The 21,270-nt window shown below is 43.6% G+C and overlaps 1 protein-coding gene across 6 annotated transcripts in view; it reads left to right on the top strand.

The window, feature by feature from the left end:
* The first annotated feature begins 688 nt into the window (after nucleotides 1-688).
* LOXL2 (lysyl oxidase like 2) overlaps nucleotides 689-21,270 on the top strand; it is a 103,761-nt gene continuing 83,179 nt past the window's right edge. For 2 of the 6 annotated variants that reach the window (XM_027830484.3, XM_043536255.1), the window contains exons 1-2: nucleotides 689-2,511; nucleotides 8,392-8,459. The gene's annotated coding sequence lies outside the window, so the exon portion shown is untranslated. Of the gene's footprint in view, nucleotides 2,512-8,391; nucleotides 8,460-13,767; nucleotides 13,916-16,188; nucleotides 16,505-17,502; nucleotides 17,586-21,270 lie in introns of those variants that run through there. The other 4 variants (XM_043536256.1, XM_043536258.1, XM_043536257.1 and 1 more) reach the window with 4 other exon arrangements.

Below are 21,270 nucleotides of genomic sequence, written 5' to 3'. Positions count from 1 at the left end.
GGGGGGGAGGGGGTCTAGTGCTTTAAATCAGAAAGCTTAGCAATACATCAAGACATTCACAGTGATAAATTTAGGAGCAGGAGACTCGAAGCGAACCAGGAGTAGATTGAACTCCATGCAATGGTGGTTTTGTGGGCACCAAAAGGCCGCCTACTTTTCAGCAAGCAGGGAGTTAACCCCTTTGCACAGACCTCACGCAGCTGCACAAAATACAGTGAAGAAGCAGGGCTGGGGCTGACGGTCCAATCAGAGGACTGCAGTTTTAGTAAGGAGAAGGACTGCTTGAGAAGGGAGCCCCATATTGAGGGCCACAGGAGGCTGTATCCCAAGCTCAGGATCTTTGTGCTTTGTGGTTGGTCTGAAATACTCCAGGTCTCAAGAATAAGCCCTTTAGGAAGGAGTCCTGCTGAGGGAGACTTCAGTTGCTGCTTTTTTTGTTTGTTTGTTTTTTTCCGCTGTGGAGCGATCGGATCTGCCCTGTGTGCTGACACTGCCTCCTAGAGTTCCACGAGGAGTGGAACACCAGTGTAATGCTGTGTACAGGGTAGCTAATGGTGTTGTGGGTTTTTTTTGTTTTGTTTGCAGTGGGGTGCACAGTACAGAAGAAAATCTAGAGCCCAACATCAAACTTATCTGATTTCCCAGCAGCCTAGAAACAGAAGTTGTGCATGAGCTTTTCCATGAAGAATAATGAGCGAGCAGGGGCAGAGGGAAGGGAATCCTGCAGTTTCCTGGGCTCTGCAGTAAAAATGTTAGGTATCTCCTTCAGCCTGTTTATTTGGAAAGAGAATTATACACAGATTTGAGGCCTCTGACTTATATTGCTTTTGAGAGGCGTGGAGCTGGGATGCTTACACAAGCAAGCTTAGTTCTTTGGGGACTTTTTAAAGATAAACAGCGTAGAGTCCATGCCTAGTTCTGTGGGGAAACGTGAGGATATTTGTTTAATTTGTGTGCAGGGTGGGTGCTGTCCATACAGCCTCTACCTCCAAAGACCAGACAATCTAAGGGCCTATCTGCGTGGGGAAATTACTCCAGAATAAGGCAGGGTGTGAATCTAAAGCGCAAGAGCTATTCTGGAATAACTCCACCTGTCGAGTTCCAAAAGAAGAACATCCAGGTGGGGAGCTGTTGCAGAATAACTATTCCAGTCAATTTCCCCATGTACACAATTCCTAAGGACCCAACCCCAAAGTGAGTTCTCCAGTTGTGGCCCCGAGAAACCAAGGGTCTCTCTGCAGCACAGGGGGATGTCTGTATGGAGCTCACTGCAGGATTGGCTTAAACAGCCAAAACCCAGGCAAAGGCCTCAGTCCTTCAACGGGATCTGTGCTGGTGCGTCTTCGTACCTGTGCCGAGTCTCCTGCAGTTCTGACTGTGCAAGGATGGAGAAATGGGTGCAGAGTAAAAAGCCAGGTGACTAAAAGGTAATGGTCAGTGAGGATCTTGCTAGGGCCATGGTTTTTCTTTGCAATTTTTAGCATTTACTGTGCAAAATCCCTGAAGTGCATTAATTCCCCTTTTTATATTAATATTTGTAAGTGTGAGTGTGACATTGGTGAGACCATTCTTTTTGTATCTTTTCTATAATTTAGCAGCATTCAGTTTAGCACAAGCCAGTCCCGCAAGTCCCTCTTTCTAATCACTTCACGTGAACTCATTGCATGTTCTTTGTACAGCGTAGGCGGCAGATGGGTGGCTTTCTTTAACTGTTATAAATGACCTCCCCAAAAAGATTTTGGGACATGGGCCCAGATTGCCAAAACTGCTTATCATCGCTCCCAGTGGGGGCCAGAACTGCAGAACAGCTCAGCTAAGCCCCAAAATATGTGAGCAGGTTTACAAAAGAGCTTGGGGTTCTTGAAAATCTGGCTGTAAATCTCAATGGGAGCAGCTGAGTCCTGAGCACTCTGGCTCCTATTCAAGTGCCTAAATGGGGAGCTGAGCACTGGCAAATCCAGTCCTGAGCAACTTTGAAAATCTGGCCATGTGATCCTGTTCTAATACTTTTATCAGTATAAACTGGATCATCATCCTTTACTAGTTCTCTTTTTTTCGGCTATAAGTAATTGTTGTGACCCAACCCAAGAGAGGAGGACAAAAGCAACTTGTTTTTGCAGATTGTGTAGATTCAAAAGGTCAGGCAATCAAAAGAAAAAGGAAAACATGCTAATCTCTCCCTTCCCCCAGTGCCCTGAAAAATCTGTATTGCTACCTCGAGACTAGCCCTGAGCAACAATACCTGAGTGAAATGCAACACCTTTAAGAAACTTAGCTATGTCAGTTTTCACTTTAGTCCTAACCCTGTGATCAGACCGTGTGGGGACAAAGGCAGTGTTGATCTGTTTGTGTGTGTTTATACGGTAACAAGGTTTGCTTTCTTTTTCCTACCTCCCCCATTCACCCTTTCCTTTCCCCAGGCCCATTAAGGTTGGTAAGGCATGTGGGAAGAACGTAAAGAAGAGGCTAGGGCATTGCTCTTTGACCTTTGCCGGTGACCTGGCTGGGCAGGTGAGTGACACCTAAGCCTTTAGCTTCATGGCCACTTAAATGTATCGCTCATCTCTTCTTTTTGCTCCTGTGTTGGAGAAACATGTGCAAAGCAAACAAAAGGTGCAGCCGTTTTCTTAAATATGTCTCCTTAATGGGCGAAGTGGTTGGAAGACAAAGGTGGATCCCATTTGAAACATACCTGTGGAGCAGGGAAACGTTCAGCTTTTAAAACAACACCATTCATTTTACCCAGATTGAAGGGTTGGGGCCTTCAGAACGTGGAAACAAAAGAGCCTTCCTAATTATGCAGGGTTCTCCAGCACTTAGTGAAGGGGACGGACAATAGCTTTAACCAGCTTGAAGATAAACTTGATCTGGGGCACCCTGTTCTTTCTTGCTTCATTGTTCCTACCATTGTTGCTAGTAAATAATGCATGAAGCTCAGTAAAGGCTGGCGTGTACCCAGCAGTGACTTGCTATATTCCTCCCACAAGGGAACAGTCTTGGGTGCCCAGCGGTATTCTGCCCCTGTTCTTCAGAGCTTTGTTTTTCTGATCCCCTCCCTCAATTTGGAGAGCAACAGATGCTTTCCCACATAGTTGTCCCAGTCAATGCAACATTCCCCACCCCAGCCCCTGGTGGCATCTGTAAGTTGCTGAGGGCACGGACATTGGCTTAAATTTTCAGAAGTGACTCATGATGTGGGGTGTTCTGAGTTTTAGGTGACCAAGGTAAGACACCTTGAAAGCCCTGATTTTCAGGGCACTTCTCTACAAACCAGGCCCCTTTCGGGCATTCCAAATTTAGCCACCCAACCCCCCGCCCCATTTTCTTTCCATTACAAATAAGTCAACCAATTAGTGAAACACAAAGTTCCATTATTAATACTCTTGGAGTGGAGGGAGAAATTGGCAATTACTGACATGTTAAAAGTGAATCATCTTCCACCTAATTTCAAAACTGTCTTACTGTGGATGTGGTGAAACCAGGGCAGTTCAGTGTCATTCTACCTCCCTGTTCTTTGGCTGTTGCGAAGAGAGTTGGAATATTTAGCCATCGGCTGCAGTAGTGTTAACAGAATTTCCATTACCTGAAAGAGTAAGGATCGATTACACCCAGCTCAGCCACTCCCACTGTGATACCTATGACCCGATTTTCAGAAGAGCCATGCACTCGAGGTGCTGAGCCCTTTTGAAAATGTGTCCGTTTATTTAAGTGCTTAAATGTGAGCTAAAATCTTCTGAATATTTGGACCCAAGTGTGGGTGCTGAGCATTTTGGAAAGTCTTGTGAACAGAGTGACAGCCTTGAGGGGAAGGATGGTCCAGTTGTTAGGGCAATAGCCTAGGACTTTGGAGACCCAAGTTCACTTCTCTCACCCACCATAGATTTCTTGTGTAACTTTGGGCAAGTCACTTCGCCTCTTTGCCTCAATTCCCCATCTGTAAAATGGGGATAGTAACACTGCCCTACCCCTTTGGGGTCTTGTCAGTATAAATACATTACAGCTTGTGAGATCCTCAGGTACTAGGGTGATAGAGGTCAGATAAGTATCATACATAGAACTTTTTAAAAACAATTTGCATCCTATAAAGTGGTTTGGCTCCCGTTTTTGTTTGTTCCCCCCGCCCCGAACGCCAAATGCACACATGCTCTTCTCAAAACAAGGAGTGCGTCTGTGGACAGGTTATCCTCAGAGAGGCTCTCATTCAGCTTTGAAGAACCATCCCAAGGTTTGGGATCCCCAGAGGGTTTGCACATGTTGAGAAGATGCTTTATCCAGATTTGGACACGTCCATGCTTGTTGCTGCTATTCCGATGTAGCGTCTTGGTCAGCCCCTAGCTGGCCAAGATAAATGCTGAGTGAAAAAGACAAACTGGCGACGGGGAGAAAACGCAGGAGTTGATCAGTGTTGAAGGATCAAATGGATGTCAGTCTTGGGTATCTCTGAAGGTTATCTGCTCTTGTTCTTCACTCGCTTACCGTTCGGATTTTACCTTTCGTGTTTGTTGTTTGTATTGGTGTAGCATCTTGCTGTGGGCCATGACCCCATTGTACTAAGTGCCATAGAAAAACAGACTATTTCCTCCAAACTACCAAGAATCTTAATATGACAGGCAGTCCAGATGGATGTTTGTTAGGGATCTCGAAAGCTCTGAGTGCTCTGTGGGGTGGACTGCACCTGTTGGCCCCCAATTCCCTGCTAGATTTAGCCTGCAAGGTGGAGGATGATCTGAGCCTGCAGAAAATAAATTCCATCTTTCTAGGGGCCTGACCCTATGAGGGGCTGAACACCCTCCATTCACTGGCCTTGTCTACAGGAGCTGTTTCTTCTCCAGAGTTCTCTGCGGTTGCTAACACTGATACAGCTCTGCCGGTGGGAATATTAATGTAAACATGGTGTCAAGGCATTTTTACCATTGTGTCATCTAAGTTTGCTCAGAGCAAGTCTAGGTGACGTGGTAATAAATTCACACAACCCTTGATACTTTGCCTACATTAGCACTCCCACCAGTGGAGCTGAGCTGGTATGAGCCCCGGTAGGAAATTTTGAGGGGCAGAGGAGGCAGGTGTAGGCAGCCCTGGTGAGCTCAATGCAAATTAAGGCTGCTCAGCTCCCCCTTTGCTCCCCTCCTCCCCCCCCCCCCCCCCCCCCCCCCCCCCCCCCCCCCCCCCCCCCCCCCCCCCCCCCCCCCCGACTTCAATAGGATTTGAGGATGCTCAGCATTTGGCAGGACTGGTCCAAAAGCCCGTTTCCCCACAATGCTCCCCTACACCTTTGTTTCCCACCTTTATCCCTCAGCCCATTTTCACAGCAGCACGAGCTCCCTACAATCTGCTGATGCCATCTGCAAGGAGCATCTTTCAATCCTTTAACAGGCCTTGAACTAGTTGTTACAAGTTCAGCCTCTTGCATAAGAGCACAATTAGCGGAGACTCTCCTAGTTTAGGTACGATCTGTGCTTGTCACAATGAATCCACACCAAATTCCTCAGCACGCGGGTTTCCATAACTTTTTTGGGGTGAGGGGAGAATTTGTGTGTCCCAGAACTCCTACATTTATGCTCATCCCATGGTGATGGCATTACCCATGCAGACTGGAATAGAGCCTGTTGTTGTTTCTGAGCCAAATTCAGCAGAGACATAAGCAGTGCTGTAAGTTACACATTGGGTGTAAGTAGCAAGGCAATGTAACTAACACCAGTTTGGCCTCCTGTAGATGTCACACTAATTGAGCAACGTACACACTGAGGGGAGCAAAGAGAGGTTGTGGCAGAACAAGAAACAGACAGGAAGTGTAAGAAAAATCAGCCACCATCACTTTAGTTCATGCTGCATTATCCCCAATGCTCCTGCATTCAAATTTAACCTTGATGTAACTGTCTACAGCTGTAAATTGCACCCATAAAACACTGAGTTTGCAAACCGAGGTGCAGGTTGCACAAGTTTGCCCCTTGCATCTATTTTTGACCAATTTACACCCAAAGGGCCTGATTGTCCTCCCTCATCAATTCTCATGCTGGTGTAATTGCATTGCCTACAGTGGAATGACCTCTGATTCTCACTGGGGTAGGACAATCAACCCCCAAAAGCAGCTTTAGTCAGTGTTTAAGTTCCTACTGAATTTGGCCCAGTGGGTGGAAGACAACGTTTAATTTTCGGTGTGTTGTGTTGAAATGTAAAGCTCCACATACCAAAGGATATTATTGATATAAGGAGAACTGTTTCCACCTAGTGGTAATTTGTCTCTTTGCACCACTATAAGGTCTCCATGGAAGGGGTGCTAAATTCCCAAGGGAAAATGGGATTGTAGAGTCGTCAAATTTTTTAAAAAACAAAACACGTAGCACTCCCAGGGCCTGTTTGCTAACAAATGACTTTCCAGTCTTCTATCATATTTTCCTAATTGCCAAAGTGATTGTTCGGTATGGCTCAAAGCTTACTTTCCAGAAGCCAGTTTCTAATTGTTTTTTGTTTGGTTTTTTTTGTATTCTAATAGTACCTAGAGGGCCCAGTCCAGAAGATTTTACAATCCAGGAGCCTGATTCTGTGGGTACAGATGGTCTTAAGTGCCTTATAGCATTGTGCCCTAAACAGATGGTACATTTCCCATATATAAGGAGTATTAACAGTGTCATACCTATTGTGGTCCTATCAATTGACAACTACCAGTGTTGCCAGTCCTGGTGAGCCTTGCAAGATTAGGTGTTCTTCCTAAAGCCCCAGCTCCTGGAGTCACGTGATCATGTGTGAGTCTCAGCTTTCATTTAAAAAAAGTAAACTTCTAGCCTCTGTGGCTGCAGAGAAAATCTTGAAAACATGACCCTAAAGACTCAAAAACCAGATAGGAAACAAAAAACCTTCAAAATGTATTATATTTTAAATCTTATTTTAAAAGCCAATCTCATTATTTTTTGGAACTTAACTTGTGATTTTTTTTTTTAAACATTAAAGGTTGACAGTACTATATGGCATTGTTGGTTTTCATTTCCTCTACAGCCACATTATACTCTTAATATCATGTTGTTTTTTAAAAATACATCTGCTGAATCTGTGTCCAGCATGTAGGCCCCTCTCTGACATCAGCGATGGTATGAAAATTTCTCTTCCACCAGTGTTGCCTTGTCTCTGGAAGGCGTGAGAATAAAAAGTCTCCTTTAATGCCTACACTGAGCTCATTTCCTTGATTAAAGGCCATGATACTCCAGAGGCTGTGCCTTTCAAAGGAGTTCCTGTTTTCATCAGCGTACAGTGGGTTTTCATAATGCCCATGGGAGAGTTCTTTCTCTGAGCATACCAAGGGAATTTGGAGGGCGGGGGCAGGCTGGGCTGAGACACATACCAAGGTACTCCAGGAGTGATAAGAGGTTAGGAGCCTTGCAACTATTGCCTTCAAATCTGTTTCAGAATATCAACAGTTTTATTGTGTTTTGCTTTTATTAGTGGTGCTTGTGCGCCCTCTGCATTATGTTTATTGCCATATTTCCCATGGCATGTGGTTTTAGTTTATAGCGGATTGCTTTCTGCAATTGATTAATTTCACTGTCTGGAGGAATATTACAAATATTGCCATTGGAAGACCCAGTGGCACTCGGAGTTGTGTGCAACTCTTAAACTTTTTTTTATTTAATTTTTTTAAACTAAAGTTCATGGTTTGGCAGAACTTTTGTGGTCTTCAAAAATGTTTATTTCCCTGAAATCTAGCCTTTTGTTTTCCAGTGGAAATTTAATTTTAAAACAAATCTCTCTCTAACCACTAGAGGCCTGTGCTATGCAAGCAATAAAGGGTATTGTTTGGAGGTAATTCTTCCAGGCCCTTAGGATCACAAGAAGAACATGGCTTTAAAAAACAAAATTATTATTAAGGGTAGCAGCAAGGGGACTCAACTGAGATGAGAGCCGCCGTTGCATAAGGTGCTGTACAAAACATAGTAAGAGGGTCCCTGCTTTGAAGAGCTCATGATCTAAACAGACAAGACAGGCAGACAGTGCAAAAGGAAATATTTTCCCCATTTTACAGATGGGAAACAAAGGCACATAGACAGTCTGTGGCAGAGCTGGGAATTGAATCTAAATTTCCTGAATGCAGTACCATAACCGTAAGATATTCCTTGCTCTCCAGCACAGCACTAGTCTAGGACATGTATTTTGCCCACGCCACTTTGAAGAAGAACCTGAAAAATGATGAGTGTTTTCTTCCCTAAATCTAGAAATCATCACTCTTTTGGAGCAGGTTCAAGATTTTGCAAACCAAATTCTTCCATTCCTAAAAGAAATGCTTCCAGCTAAACTAGGAGCTCCTGGGGAGCTTTACACCATATTAGATGAGACACCAGTTTTGCACTAAACCTCATGTTACATTTAGTGACCTTAATTTGTCAAATTATTGTTTTACAGATGAATGATGTTGGTTGAGAAATGACAATCCTATGTCAGAAACAGTTTCAAGTTCTCCATGTTGCAAGGTGAGATGGACTCTCTCTTTTTGCTTGTTGTTCCCCTTTTCGAAGAGGTCTGGGTACAGTCCTGCAATCGGGGAATGGGTGGGATTTTCTGAATGCACAACACGTGCAGGACTGGGCCTTGGTTGCAGCCAAAGGGCCAAATCCTGCCACCTGTCCTTGGTCCTCAGTAGGAGATGAGGATGCTCTGCGCCTTGGATGGCTGAGCCTGAATTTCCAGCAAACTCCTCCCGCATACAAAATCTCACCGTTCTTCCATTTTGGGGAGCAGACTTTGGTTTTCATAACTCATCCCTACCCCTTCTTTATCTTCTGAAAGATGGTTCAGGCAAAAGCAACCAGGTGTCAATGGTTTTCAGGAAAGATGTTGCATTAAGCCTTTTCATTAGGAGATTCCTTGGGAAGATTGGCTTTCAACAGCTGACTGTCTGAGTCAGTCCTCCAAAGATGGCACGGGTCTATGAATTGCTCTTAGGGACTGAGTATATAAAAAAAGGTCCTGGCCTTTTGGTCTCTGATGCTTCAGTCCTTCCTGACCTGGAGAAACAGGAAGTTCAGACTCCAGTTGGGAAAGATCAGTGTTAAGTGATCTCTTATTTCCTTTAACATCTGTGGCATGGAAGATGTATAAACCCACTTTGTCCTAAACTGGCTTCTCCCTTATTCGAGTGAAGCACTGTCTGTGACAGACCAGGAGCAGCTGTCTCATGTAAGATTAGTAATCTGGGGTCCGAATTGGTTCTTTCTGAGATGTCCCCAATACAGAAATATATCAGTGGCCAGCATTAGGCAAGTTCCCAGAATTCTGCCTTTCGATGTGATGTATATTCAGGTTTTGTTCTTGCTGTCATGTTAATCAAGTATATTGCCTTTTTCAATGTCAGAGACGATTTAAGCTAAGGGGGTGGGTAGGAGGCAACATTGTCTGGTGGATAGGACACTAGACTGTGAGTTAGGAACCCTGGGTTCTACTCCTGGCTTTGCTACTGGGCTGCTGGGTGACCTTGGGCAAGTCACTTTGCCTCTTTGTGCCTCAGTTTCCCCTCCCACTCTTTGTCTTGCCTGTCTAGAGAGACTTTGCATAGATTCTGTTCTTCAGAGTGGGAAGTTTCACTTATGATGTATTTGTACAGAGCCGAGCACAATGGAGCTTGCCTCTCAGCTGCATTTTCTAAGAGCTGCTGTAATACAAATGAAGTGTTTGGCCATTGAGGCCCTAAAATTAACTGTGGTGACATTTATAACTATATATATATATATATTAAATAAAACCAACCCTATCTAGTTCGATTGGGGGTTGGTTTTACTCTTTCTGTTGCTCAGCTGGAGAATCAGAATTGTGCTTTAATTAAAAACTCTGCACAGCAGCTACAACTTTTAATCCTCTGGGATCTTTCTACGCTAGGTGGAAGAGTTGTATCTGAACGCTCCAGCATTGTCAGTGTTGTTGGTTGTGAAAGAACAAACAGTCCACTAGAAAACCATTCCCCTTGCTGTGTAGAAAAGATCCATACTCCTCGGTAGTGTTTTTAATTCCAGAGTGCCTCAATGTCTGTTTGCAGACAGCACTGATGAAATGCAGCCACTTCTGGGGTGGAGGGTAATGTTGCACACTATTGGGTGGAAGGGAAAATTTGGTCAGGGAAATCAGCTCAAAGCCACCGCTACCCTTTTCTGTTAAAGTCCTATTGAATTTTATTGGCATTGGGGTGAAATAAATCACCATGTCTTAAATAGGATTTGCTTTGTGCATAGACCTTTTAGTGGCTCGCCTCACAGAGGTGAATTGCTCCTTCTAACAATAAGGACCAATAAAAATGTAAGAGGATTCTATATTAAAAAAAAAAAAAAGCTTAATCAATTTTATTAGAGAATGACATCCTGTCTCTAGTTTCCTTAAACCATGCTATGAATTCTAAAGCAGGGATATAGTTCTCAAATTGAAATAATATTGGCATTCTCTGTAAGGGCCAACTCTCATGAAAAGTGTCACGGCATCTTTAATGCTCCTACAGAGCGGGTAGCTCCTTCTGTTCTTAAGGTATCATCCAAGCAATCTGTGCACAAAGTAACCTTCACAGAGCTCAGCTTATCTGCTTTGTGAATATGAAGGGCCAAGGTGACCTAGGTGAGATTTGAACCTGTGGCTCCAGGGAGTCTAGATAATGAAAACACAAGGTTTAGACTACTAAATCATCCCTCCTGGTGTTGAGAATGAATTGAAGTTTGGAGAGGAATGATCAAGGGACCGGCTATCCAAGATAAGAGAACCAATGGTGTGTAGCTAATTTCTGCAAGCAGAGACCATGACTGCTGATGCAAATCTGGTATTTGCTTGTCCACATGGTAAGTTTTGTGTAACAGGGTGTGCATGCAGTTGTGTTTTGTGTTTGCAGTTGTCCCATCTTTAAAAAACTGAGCTTCAAGTGTGTATGCTCTACTATTGCATGGATTGGTTCTTGGCCCTACGCTATTTGACATTTTTATCAATGACCTGGAAGAAAACAAAAAAAACGTTACTGCCAAGGTTTGCAGATGGCACATAGATTGACGGAGTGGTAAATAATGAAGAGGACGGGTCATTGATACAGAGCGATTTGGATTGCTGGTAAAATGGGTGCAAGCAAACAAGATGTGTTTGAATATCTCCAAATGTCAAGTCATGCATCTAGGAACAAAGAATGCAGGCCATACTTACAAGATGGGGGACTCTATCCTCGGAAGCAGTGACTCTGAAAAAGACTTGGGGGTCAAGGTGGACAATCAGCTGAACACGAGCTCCCAGCGTGTTGCTGTTGCCAAAAGGCAAAAGCAATCCTTGGGAATAACGAGTAGAAATAGGGGGGTTATTTTACCTTTTGTATTTGGCACTGGTGCAATCACTGCTGGAATAATGTGTCCAGTTCTGGTGTCCACAATTCAAGGAAGATGTTGCTAAGTTGGAGAGGAGTCAGAGAAGAGCTATGAGAATGATTAAAGGATTAGAAAACCTGCCCTGCAGTGATAGACGCAAGGAGCCCAATCTATTTAGTTTAACAAAGAGAAGATTAAGGGGCGACTTGATCATGTTGTGTAAGTACCTACATGGGGAACAAAACTTGGTTAATAAGCTCTTTGATTTAGCAGACAAAGGTATAACAAGTTCCAATGGCTGGAAGTTGAAGTGAGACAAATTCAGGAAATAGGGCACACATTTTTAACAGTAATTGACAGGGTAATTAACAATTGGAACAATTTACCAGGGGTTGTGGTGGACCAACCTTCCCGGTGGTGGTAGGTTAGAATAAAAGACTGCTACATCTGCTTTAGAGCAACCCCAAAGTTTCACTCTCATTTTGTTTGACCTTCACTTACCTAACCACTTCTTTAGGCAACAGTTGCCCTAGATGGGATACAAGCACATAAGGGATGTTAATCCTTGTGCTTCAGGACACAGGCCAACTACTAAGTGATAGGGCTAAGGGAGAAACTTCCCCTATGGACAGGTTACTCTGTAAACATCCATTAGGAGGCAACTTACCCCTTTCTGTGAAGCAGCAGGTAGGGATCACTTTGGAGAAAGGATATAGGTTTCGATGGCCCATAGGGCTGGCAAAGCCAGTGTTCCAAAGAGTTTTGCTGGACCTTGGTTTAGTCCCTTTAAACAGCCTTCTCTCTGTGATGACTGTTTATGTTGAAAACAAATTCTGAACAGCATTTCTTTCCTGCAATTGATTGCGTTTTGTGAGAGAGTACTTGTGGCACCTCAGAGACAAACCAATATAAATTGATTCGTCTCTGAGGTGCCACAAGTCCTCCTTTTCTTTTTGCGAATACAGACTAACACGGCTGCTACTCTGAAACTTGTGAGAGAGTGACTTCCATGTTTGTGAGTTGTCTCAGTCTTGGGCCTTAACCAGAGACAAAAATTAAAGGGGGAACGCCCAGCAAGTTAGCACACGTTCAGCATGTTGCCGGTAGGTGTGGTACTGAGCTCTAGCTGAGCAACTCCTTTTAGATAAAAGACAAGAACTTTCCTCGGCAGGATGCTTACATGGCATTTGTCTCCTATGTCCTCCCCTGACCTCTTTTGCACTTGGGCATGCTGCAAACATTCCTACTGTGGACAGTCAGATTTCTGTGTGCCTAAACTGGCAGACGCTCACACATTCCATTCTCTGACCAATTTAGCTTCAGTTTCCTGACAGCATGAAGTAGATTTGCCATTCGGAGCTTATGTTGAGACACATTTTTGCTTCGCTGGTCCCATCTTAGTGAGCTGAGCCCCCACATTGAGCTTTAGACCACGAGGTGGCACTCTAATCACTGGTGACTCTGAAATGCTGGTTATATCATCACTGTTCTTTCATTTCTTGACTACCAGTTCCCAGTGCTGAAGGGAAGAAAATGATCAAGGTGGAAATTGGCAGTATCAAGGGTCCACGGGAGCATAGCTATTCAGCTGTCTTGCTGACATGCCCTTGATTCATGCTGTTTTACTTTCCTCCTTAAACTCTTCTTAACTCTATCCTATCAGGCCAGAGGTTTAACTCTAACTCGGTTATGTTGTTGGTGTGGGTTTAACTCGTTGCATGCTCACCTTCTGCATTGCACCAAGAAGGGGGAGACTTTTCTTTTAAAGTGTTATGGTTTTTTTTAATAAAGTGCAAATTACATATGAAAGATGTTCCCTCATGCAGCACATAACCCCGTATGATGCTGCCGGGTGATCAGTTCAGTGCTGATTATTCAAAAAGAAAGCACTTCCTGCATCATCAACCTTGGGTTTCATCAGAGGTCTCCCATCCAAATGCTAACCAGGCCCACCCCTACTTAGCTGAAATCTAATGTGATAACAGCATAAGGCGTCCATAACGACATTTGCTGCTTGATTGCAGGTGAAGCGGTAAAGTTTTGGTATAATGGTAATAGAATTTAGAATGAGTGGTGGACAGAGCAGCAATTAGCTGGGAAGAGAAATAAGAGAATGGGAGAGGAGTGGTTGAGATCAAAGTACTGACCAAGGTGAAGACAAATGTCCATTGCACTGAGAAGAACAAGGTCAGCTTGGAGAAGTCTCCATCCACGAGTGGCTGGTGCAGTTTATTAGGAATCTGGTTGTATTCTTCCTAATTATGTAGTAGTTTGGTACTGATTGGTGGCTCGTACTGCTCATTCCTTAAAGCTCTGTTCTGTCTCACCGCAGCTGAGCCAATTTTGCACTTAGCCCACGGAGTTCCTTAAACATCAACATTAAGTGTGAGCAAGAAACCCCCACCGGGTGTGTGGGGGGGAAAGCGTTATGAAACACTTTTTTTTTTTTTTTAAATAGAATATGTGCAGCTGTATGAGAATACAGGGCTTCCTGGCCCAAGCTATAACCAAGTTACCACCATCTGAGGGCTGCTCTGGTATCCGGGGTGTGAAATGAATTGGTGCTGACACTCCAGTCGGGTCCATGTCATAAAACTACCAACTAGGTGACTGGCACTGTTGTTTGTTGCGCTGGGTATTGCATTAGCACCCAGAACCCAAAGCCCTAAACCAGGGCTCCATTGTGCTAGACCTGTACCAACACAGAGCAAAATGATGGTCCCCAATTTAAATAATTGCCTCCCTTGTTGCTTATTTAATAGAGAGGCCAAGGATTGAATGGGTCACAGAGACCGAATCCAGCTATTACCCCTACTGGTGTGAGTTTGAGGCACATTGCCCCATTGGTATGGGGAAAACTTCCTTATTGTGATCCATGCTGTATCTCTTTGGTGGATAAGGAATCTGCCTGTAGTGATGGGCATTATATCAAGATCTAAGCGGACACAATTTTGCTTTTAAGGAGGCAGCAGTTAATATTAAAATCACTCCAACAGAGAGCTTCGTGGTGGAAATGAGCAATATGTTGACTCTGCTTTATGATTGTGCTAAACAACATTCAGATGCTTGCTCCAGGGTAAGAGACCTAATCAGAGACTGATGGTGCTTCACAGGTTGACCTGAGTCCCAAACAGCTGGAATGGATAGTTGAGTAATACTTCTCCCGAATATGAATCGGGAACAGACAACTGATTGTTGCGATCACAAGGCCACTGGTGGTATTCCCTGTGAAAGGAATAATGGCCATATCTGGTGTAAATAAATGATGTTTTAGAAATGAACGGGGCTCTGCTAATTGACAAGAAGCAGGGAAATAGCAGAAATCCGATGCAAGAGTCTGTTCTCTCACACTGATAGGCTGACTGCTGGAAATGTAATCAGAGGTTTGGTTAAGCGTTTTAACTTTTCAGAATAAGTGAATGAATTTGGAAATGAATATAGAACCGGGGGGCGGGGGGCGGTCAAACCGTGAAGACTGTGCTGAAGGAGCAATCCTGGGCTGGCAGGGGCTGTGCATGTGGAGTGGGGGTGGAATGGATCGCCAGCAGGTCTTTTAATACTTTAGGGTCTGATCCAAAGCTACTGAAGTATCTGGAAAGTCTCCCACAGACTTAATGGGTCGTTTGCTCAGGCTCTTAGTTCTCGACTTCTAGTTCTTTTCTGAAGGTCACCCTTTGCAAGTCCTACCTATACCCATTTAGACTGAGGAGTCGGTAATCCAGCGCCTATTGACTTTCAGTGGGATTTGGGTTCTTAAACACCCCTAGTCTCCTTTGAAAATCCCTGTATCAGAGCTGGTCAGAAAACAGGATTTCTGTTCCATGGGATATACTGCAATATCAAAATTTTTGTTCCAACTGAAGGCATAATGGTGAAATTTCCCATGGAATGCAAATTCCAAAAGTTTTTGTTTGAGATGAGGTTGAAAGGGTACCATATAAAATATTAAAATGTTCTATTATACAAGTCAAAATGAAATCAATTGAAACAAAGTTGAAATGAAACACTTTTTAACATTATCGACAGAAAATGTTTTAACTTCCTTCCATTAGAAACTTAGATTAAATCAACGCATTCCCACAAAGTGTTTTGATTTCAATGAAACTGCATTGATGGAAAACTGTTCCATTGCAATTTTTTGACCAGCTCTACCCAATATTATTCTTCAAAGGCTACAACTGAGAACTGTTCAAATGAGAACTGAATTTAAACCTCTCCAGGGCTCAGGGATCTTGGTTAGGCTGGCCTATTAGAGAGAGAGAGAGAGAGCACGAATGGTGAAATGTATATTTTAACACCCCGTGCCCCAACTCTCAGGTGTATTGGGATTCAATGGCTGAGGTTCTCTCTGAATTCCATCTTTTTAGTGTTCCTGTACTTTCAGGGGTCAGTTTTTTGATAGAGGGGAAATACAGCTTTAACGAGAGCTGGCTAATCCCCAGGGCATCAGACTTTCTGGAGTAAGTGATGATGCAGATCCAGGAGAGAGAGAGAGAGAGAGAGATACATAGTCTGTGAGTATCCTTGCTGTGAAAAACAGCACAGAGCTGGAGGTGCTAGATAGGGATGAACATAACACCAAACGGGTTAAAGTGAGATGAGACCTACACAAAAAACAGCCTTGGAGGAGGAATGCTGCAAGACTAAAGCCCTAGAAAGGGAGGTAATTATAACGGATGCTTTGCTGTAAGACCATGTCTTACTATGTGTTTGTACAGCACCCAGCACAACGGGACCCTGAACCCCATTGGAGTCTCTGGGCACTACAGCCATATAGATATTCAATAATAATAATACACAGTAAAATGATCCTGAATGGTCTGTTCTTTAGGGGCCTCCTGGAAAGCAGCTCACATTCCCTGTTCACCTCCTTGGCTGCAAATCATTTCAGTGCAGCGCTCAAGGAATGCCACAGCTCTCAGATTACAGCAAAAGCCCATGATATCACCCATCAGACTAGCTGGTGTGTCTGAGCTTGGAGGGGGTGGGCCCTGGGAGGGGTTTGCTTGGATAACTCCAGTGAAATTTGCCAGGAAGAAGCAGGACCAGGATTTCTGCAGCACATTTCCCTGGCTGCAGAGTATTTCCTAAAGGAAAGGGGACCCCTCAAACTGAGCTCTCTCTGCTCAGAAGAGGCACTTCAGTGCAAAGAGAGCAGAAGGAACTGAGGTCATCCCCCACCAAAGCATCTCCAGGTAAGTGCAGTCCTGCTGCATTGCAATCCAAAGAGTGGCATTACTATTACAGAAGTAATGCCAGAGTGATTTGTGTGGGTAACTCTTTTTGATGTTGTTTGACAGCCAGCTTAAACCAACCACCGAGCCTGTGTCGGGGCTGAAAGTCAACCTCACTACTCTTTGAACTTCTTTTCTTTCTCCAACTTCAGTTGGTTATTTAGCATCTACATCTCAAAAGGAGGGCGAGGATGGGGAGAGAACCAGTAAAACAGATCTTCTTGTATTCCTTTGGAAACTTGTTCTTAAAAAAAAAAAAAAAGTTGTGCAGATTTTCTCTGTCACTTGGTAAAGATGTTTGTGGTCAGGTAAAACTTTCTCCCCTGTTAGCTTACAGGAATGAGTTGGGACTGAACTAATGAAGTGGAAAAGCCGTGTTACTAAATGCCTGCAAGTTGAGACAGCGTAGATTCTATAACACTTAGCCTGTGCCTGATTGAGTCTAGGAAGCTACAGTCCATGCAGTAACCTCTGTGTAAATGTCACCCATTTAAGACTTCAGAAGCAGTTTAAATTCTCTTGCCTGAATAAATGATTCTCCAAAGGAAACATTTAAAAGCAAATGTTCCCCATCCAGGGATGGTGTGAAACATACAGAGATCTATTTTCATAAGAGGACATTTCTTTCTGTTGTTGTGCTAAGATTCAGTTGAATCTGAGCTGACACTCTGTTCCTTGAAGCGTGGTCCTTGCACCGAACAATTCTTTCTTTAGAGTGACCATATTATCCCGAGCTCACACAGCTGTCCCAGTAGGATTTAGGATGACTTTCAATTTGTGAGTATCATGAGAGAGAATTGTGGAGTGTTACCTAGAGGTGACACCAGATGTTCACTTGCGCAGTTAAATACAAAGCTTCAGCATTGAAACCTGTGAAACCTCTTTCTGGAATGAATGCTGCTCTTATATGGAGCCTGTGCTGAGGGTGTTAGAGAAGCAAATTACTCTTCTCTTTTCAGACTAGCAGCTACTACTTAGCTGAAAACAAAAGGTGTTACTGTCTGCAGTCCCGGAGGAGAATCTGAGATCAAATAGTTTAGAGGTGAGCTTAAAGCAATACTTGCCTCAGTTACCTGGGAGTATAGAGAGAAAACCAATTCGCATCCCAGAGGAATCGGTTCATGAAGGCAACGTTGTGCTGTTTTCAAACAGCTGCTTGATAGAGACTGGAAATAATTTGCTTTCAGGTTTCCACTCATCGGTTTAATTGCACCCACGTTATACCACCCACATAGTGTCTCCTTAGGTGGAGGTTACAGTGCTGTTACAAATCAGACAACGCAAATATTGGCATGAGCTATTGTAACAGTAGAAAATCTAACCAGAAACCACATCTTTCTGGATAGTATGCTTGCTGGTTGTTGCTGCATAATAACAAATCTCATCTGGGCTCGCTAAGTGTTACGTGAGCTTAGAAAACACATGAGAAAAGGGCGTTCTTTTTTAACATTAGCTGTAATATTTGAGACAGTCAAGTGGAGGTAAGTGAGTAACAGGATGACCCTTTAAGATCACATATGATACAGAGAGATCTAACAGAGTCTTTTCATCTCTGGCACTTCTTGACTACTAGCAAATAAAGAGTACATCTGAAGGAGGTCTGTAGCCCCGTGCTATGGTCTTGGTCAAATCTGACAAGCTAAGCAGAGGCTATCCAGGTTAGTAGTATCGAGGAAATGCAACTGCTGCCGAAAGTTGCCCTAATGATTAGTACGTGGCATTCCATCCCTGAGACAATCACCCCCCTGCTCACCACCCATGTTGTTAAATGATCTGTGCTTGCTGCTGTAGGTGCTGTCGTTTGCATGATGAAATAAAACTGATCTCTAGGGCTCATGTGGTCTGGAATTCTCCTAAGTTCTCCTTCCAGTTTCATGTGTAATCCATTATTAATTCTTATCCTAAACTTTTTTGCATGGTGTTGCCATACACTGTTAAACAGCTGCCATGTTCCACCCTAGAAATGGCTTCTCTTCAGTAGTAGGTGGCATGATTGCACAGCTCATCACTCAGTTTGTTTGTAAAGCACTTCAGGATGAAAGGTGTGACTGTATAGAAGTGTGAAATGCTCTAGGAATGGGGTGTGTGCCTAGATACGGTGTATACTGTGAGTGTGTGTAAATATACGTCGTGGGTGAAATTGATGCATAGTATAAGCCCCTTGAAGTCAATAGAGTTCCACCAATGATTCATTTGATCCAGTGTTTGAGGATGTACATAGATATTTATAAATATACAGTCTGCAAATAGTCAATGGCAAAATAAATATGGAAAGTAGATATATAAAAAATTAAAAATCAGACCAAGTCCCAGTCAGAAAACTCGAGTGAATTTTGGAGAGACCGTATACATCATCCCTGTGCATGTGATATCCAGAATATTTTATATCTTTATTCAGTGCTATAAGGTATTAGCTGGCTGTTTTGTTTCTTCCCTGTGGTGATGCTTATTAAGTGGCGAAACCTCCAGACTCGGATCTTCAAAAGAGAGTTAGGTCCAACTCCCATTGACTTTCAGTGGGACTTAGGCTCCCAACTCCCTTGGACTTGATGGAAAACCCCAGCCCTCATGCCCATTAATATTAAGGGATGTTCCATCAAGGGGTGGACTAAGTCCAAAAGTGACACAGGCTAGATATCCGCATAATGGAAAACCAGAAAGATGTATGCATCTCTAAATACCAGGGTCACCATTCCAGTTCTGCGACTGCATGTGGTGTTGATGGTTCAGGTACTTTAGACTGAATCAGCATTATGCGGGGATTTTCCTTTTTTTTAAATGGCATTTAATATTTGCTAGCATTCCACAAAATCATTGTGTATCCAGAGCATGTGTGCATGCACGCACACGTTCTATTGCGATGAATCCAAGCATGTCAGCCGTAGATTTCATTACACTACCCAGTTGAAGCCTCTTAATCATAATGAGCAAATCACATGCCATTTAAAGAATGGAGTGCTGGACTGGGACTCGGGAGACCTGGGCTCTGTTCCCAGCTGGCCTGCTGGGTGACTACGGGCAAGTCGCTTTCCCATGCTGCGTCTCGGTTTTCCTATCTGTAAAATGGAGATAATGATGCTGAACTCCTTTATAATGCACTTTGAGATCGACTGATGAAAACAGCGATGCTAGGCAGTATTATTCATAAACTAAAAACATACGTTTTGTGGTTCAAGTTGCTGCTGCTTCTGTTAAAATGAATAAGGGGTCTGAGCAGATTAATTGTCCTAAAGTTTAAGAAACCACAGGATATTTCTGGAACTTACAATAAATAACTAGAATAACATTGGGTTCAAAAGTTTACTTCTGCTTAATCATTTCCAATGTGAATTAGAAGGGTAGGGTGTAAGTGTCCTATCTGTCGCTGGACTTTTTCATACTGATACATTACAGTCCATTTAGTCACCAAGACCTATCGGATAGCCAAGGATCAATATTGGCCAGGAGTCTGAGAAAGTCAGTCATGCTGTAACACGGAGGCTGTCGCTCTCCATTCGGCTCTGTCCTTCATTGCCAAACAAATTTGGAGAGGGGAGAAAAGTGAAGCTCTGTTGCCAAAATAAAACACACATTAGAAAGTGCAGCTGTTGGGGTGGGGAGGGGGCTTGACATGTGTCCCTCTGTCCCCAGAACAAAAATTCTTTCTACTTAGCTGTAAAGGGGAATTAAAACAAACAAACAATGTAAGGGTTAAAACTGAGAGTGAACGTAAGTGACTTCAGTGCAGTGAGAGAGAGAGAGAAAGGAGAGAGCTTTAATGTTACTGATGCCATGGTGCTAAGACTCACATTCTTGTTATCTTTCCACACTTCCATCCCACCCTTCACGCCAGATACATGACAGGAAACAGAAAATCTTCAGGGATGATTAGGGAATTCAAAATTAATTCGTGAAGCTAATAGCTACAGTGGTATTGTCAAAACCAGCCTGAGCAACTACAGTTCCCAGCAATGCTTCTGTTCCCATACAATTTCTGAGTGAGTTTGAGATCCTGTGCTTCTCATCCCTCCTAGCCCTTCTTTGGGCTTTTCAGTTACGTGAGATTGGTAATACAAACACTGTGATAGCCATGGATATTTGAAGGGCATGCTGGAACAGTGTGGATTCATGGACCTGTAGAACTTCCCTGGGTGGTACAAAGGGGTTCGGTCACTTTGACTTCCTTCAATGCTGAGCTGTGTGGCTGGACCTATGGCTCGTTAAAAATGTAGTCCGCGTTTTTAGTCACCAGAGTTTCTCTTTGCAGATCTTGTGTAAAGCAAATGAGGGAAAATCCCAGGCTTCTTTGTTGTGAAAAGTTCTGTGTGTTGTAAATACATTTATCCCTCCAGCTTCTCTCTTCTGGCAGAGTACTGTGCTCTGTCTTGTTTCTGTGGGTTCCCCCTCACCACCCCGTTGTACATATTTCATTAAGTCAGCGGCTTTTTTTTCGTTACCTAACATATGAATGTGCAGCTGAGGCCAGAAAGCTTTTTGTACTTATCTGCCTATCCTATGTTCTTTGCCAAGCTAGATCCTGAGACAAGTCGGATGATGCTTGTGCCGTAGAATAGCACGATGTCTGTCTGTTACCTTGTCCCTGAAAAACCTTAATGAAGGACAAGTGTCCCTCTATGCCCAAGACTCATCCGTTCTTCACGGTGAAATGGGTGGTGGTAGAATTAAATCCTCTTTGCTTTTGCGGATGTTACCAGTTGGGCCTGTTCAGTTTGCAGCAGTCTGCTGAG

This window comes from Chelonia mydas, chromosome 26 (assembly GCF_015237465.2).
Source record: "Chelonia mydas isolate rCheMyd1 chromosome 26, rCheMyd1.pri.v2, whole genome shotgun sequence".
NCBI classification, from domain to species: domain Eukaryota; kingdom Metazoa; phylum Chordata; order Testudines; family Cheloniidae; genus Chelonia; species Chelonia mydas.
This window is presented reverse-complemented; position numbering and strand designations above follow the sequence as displayed.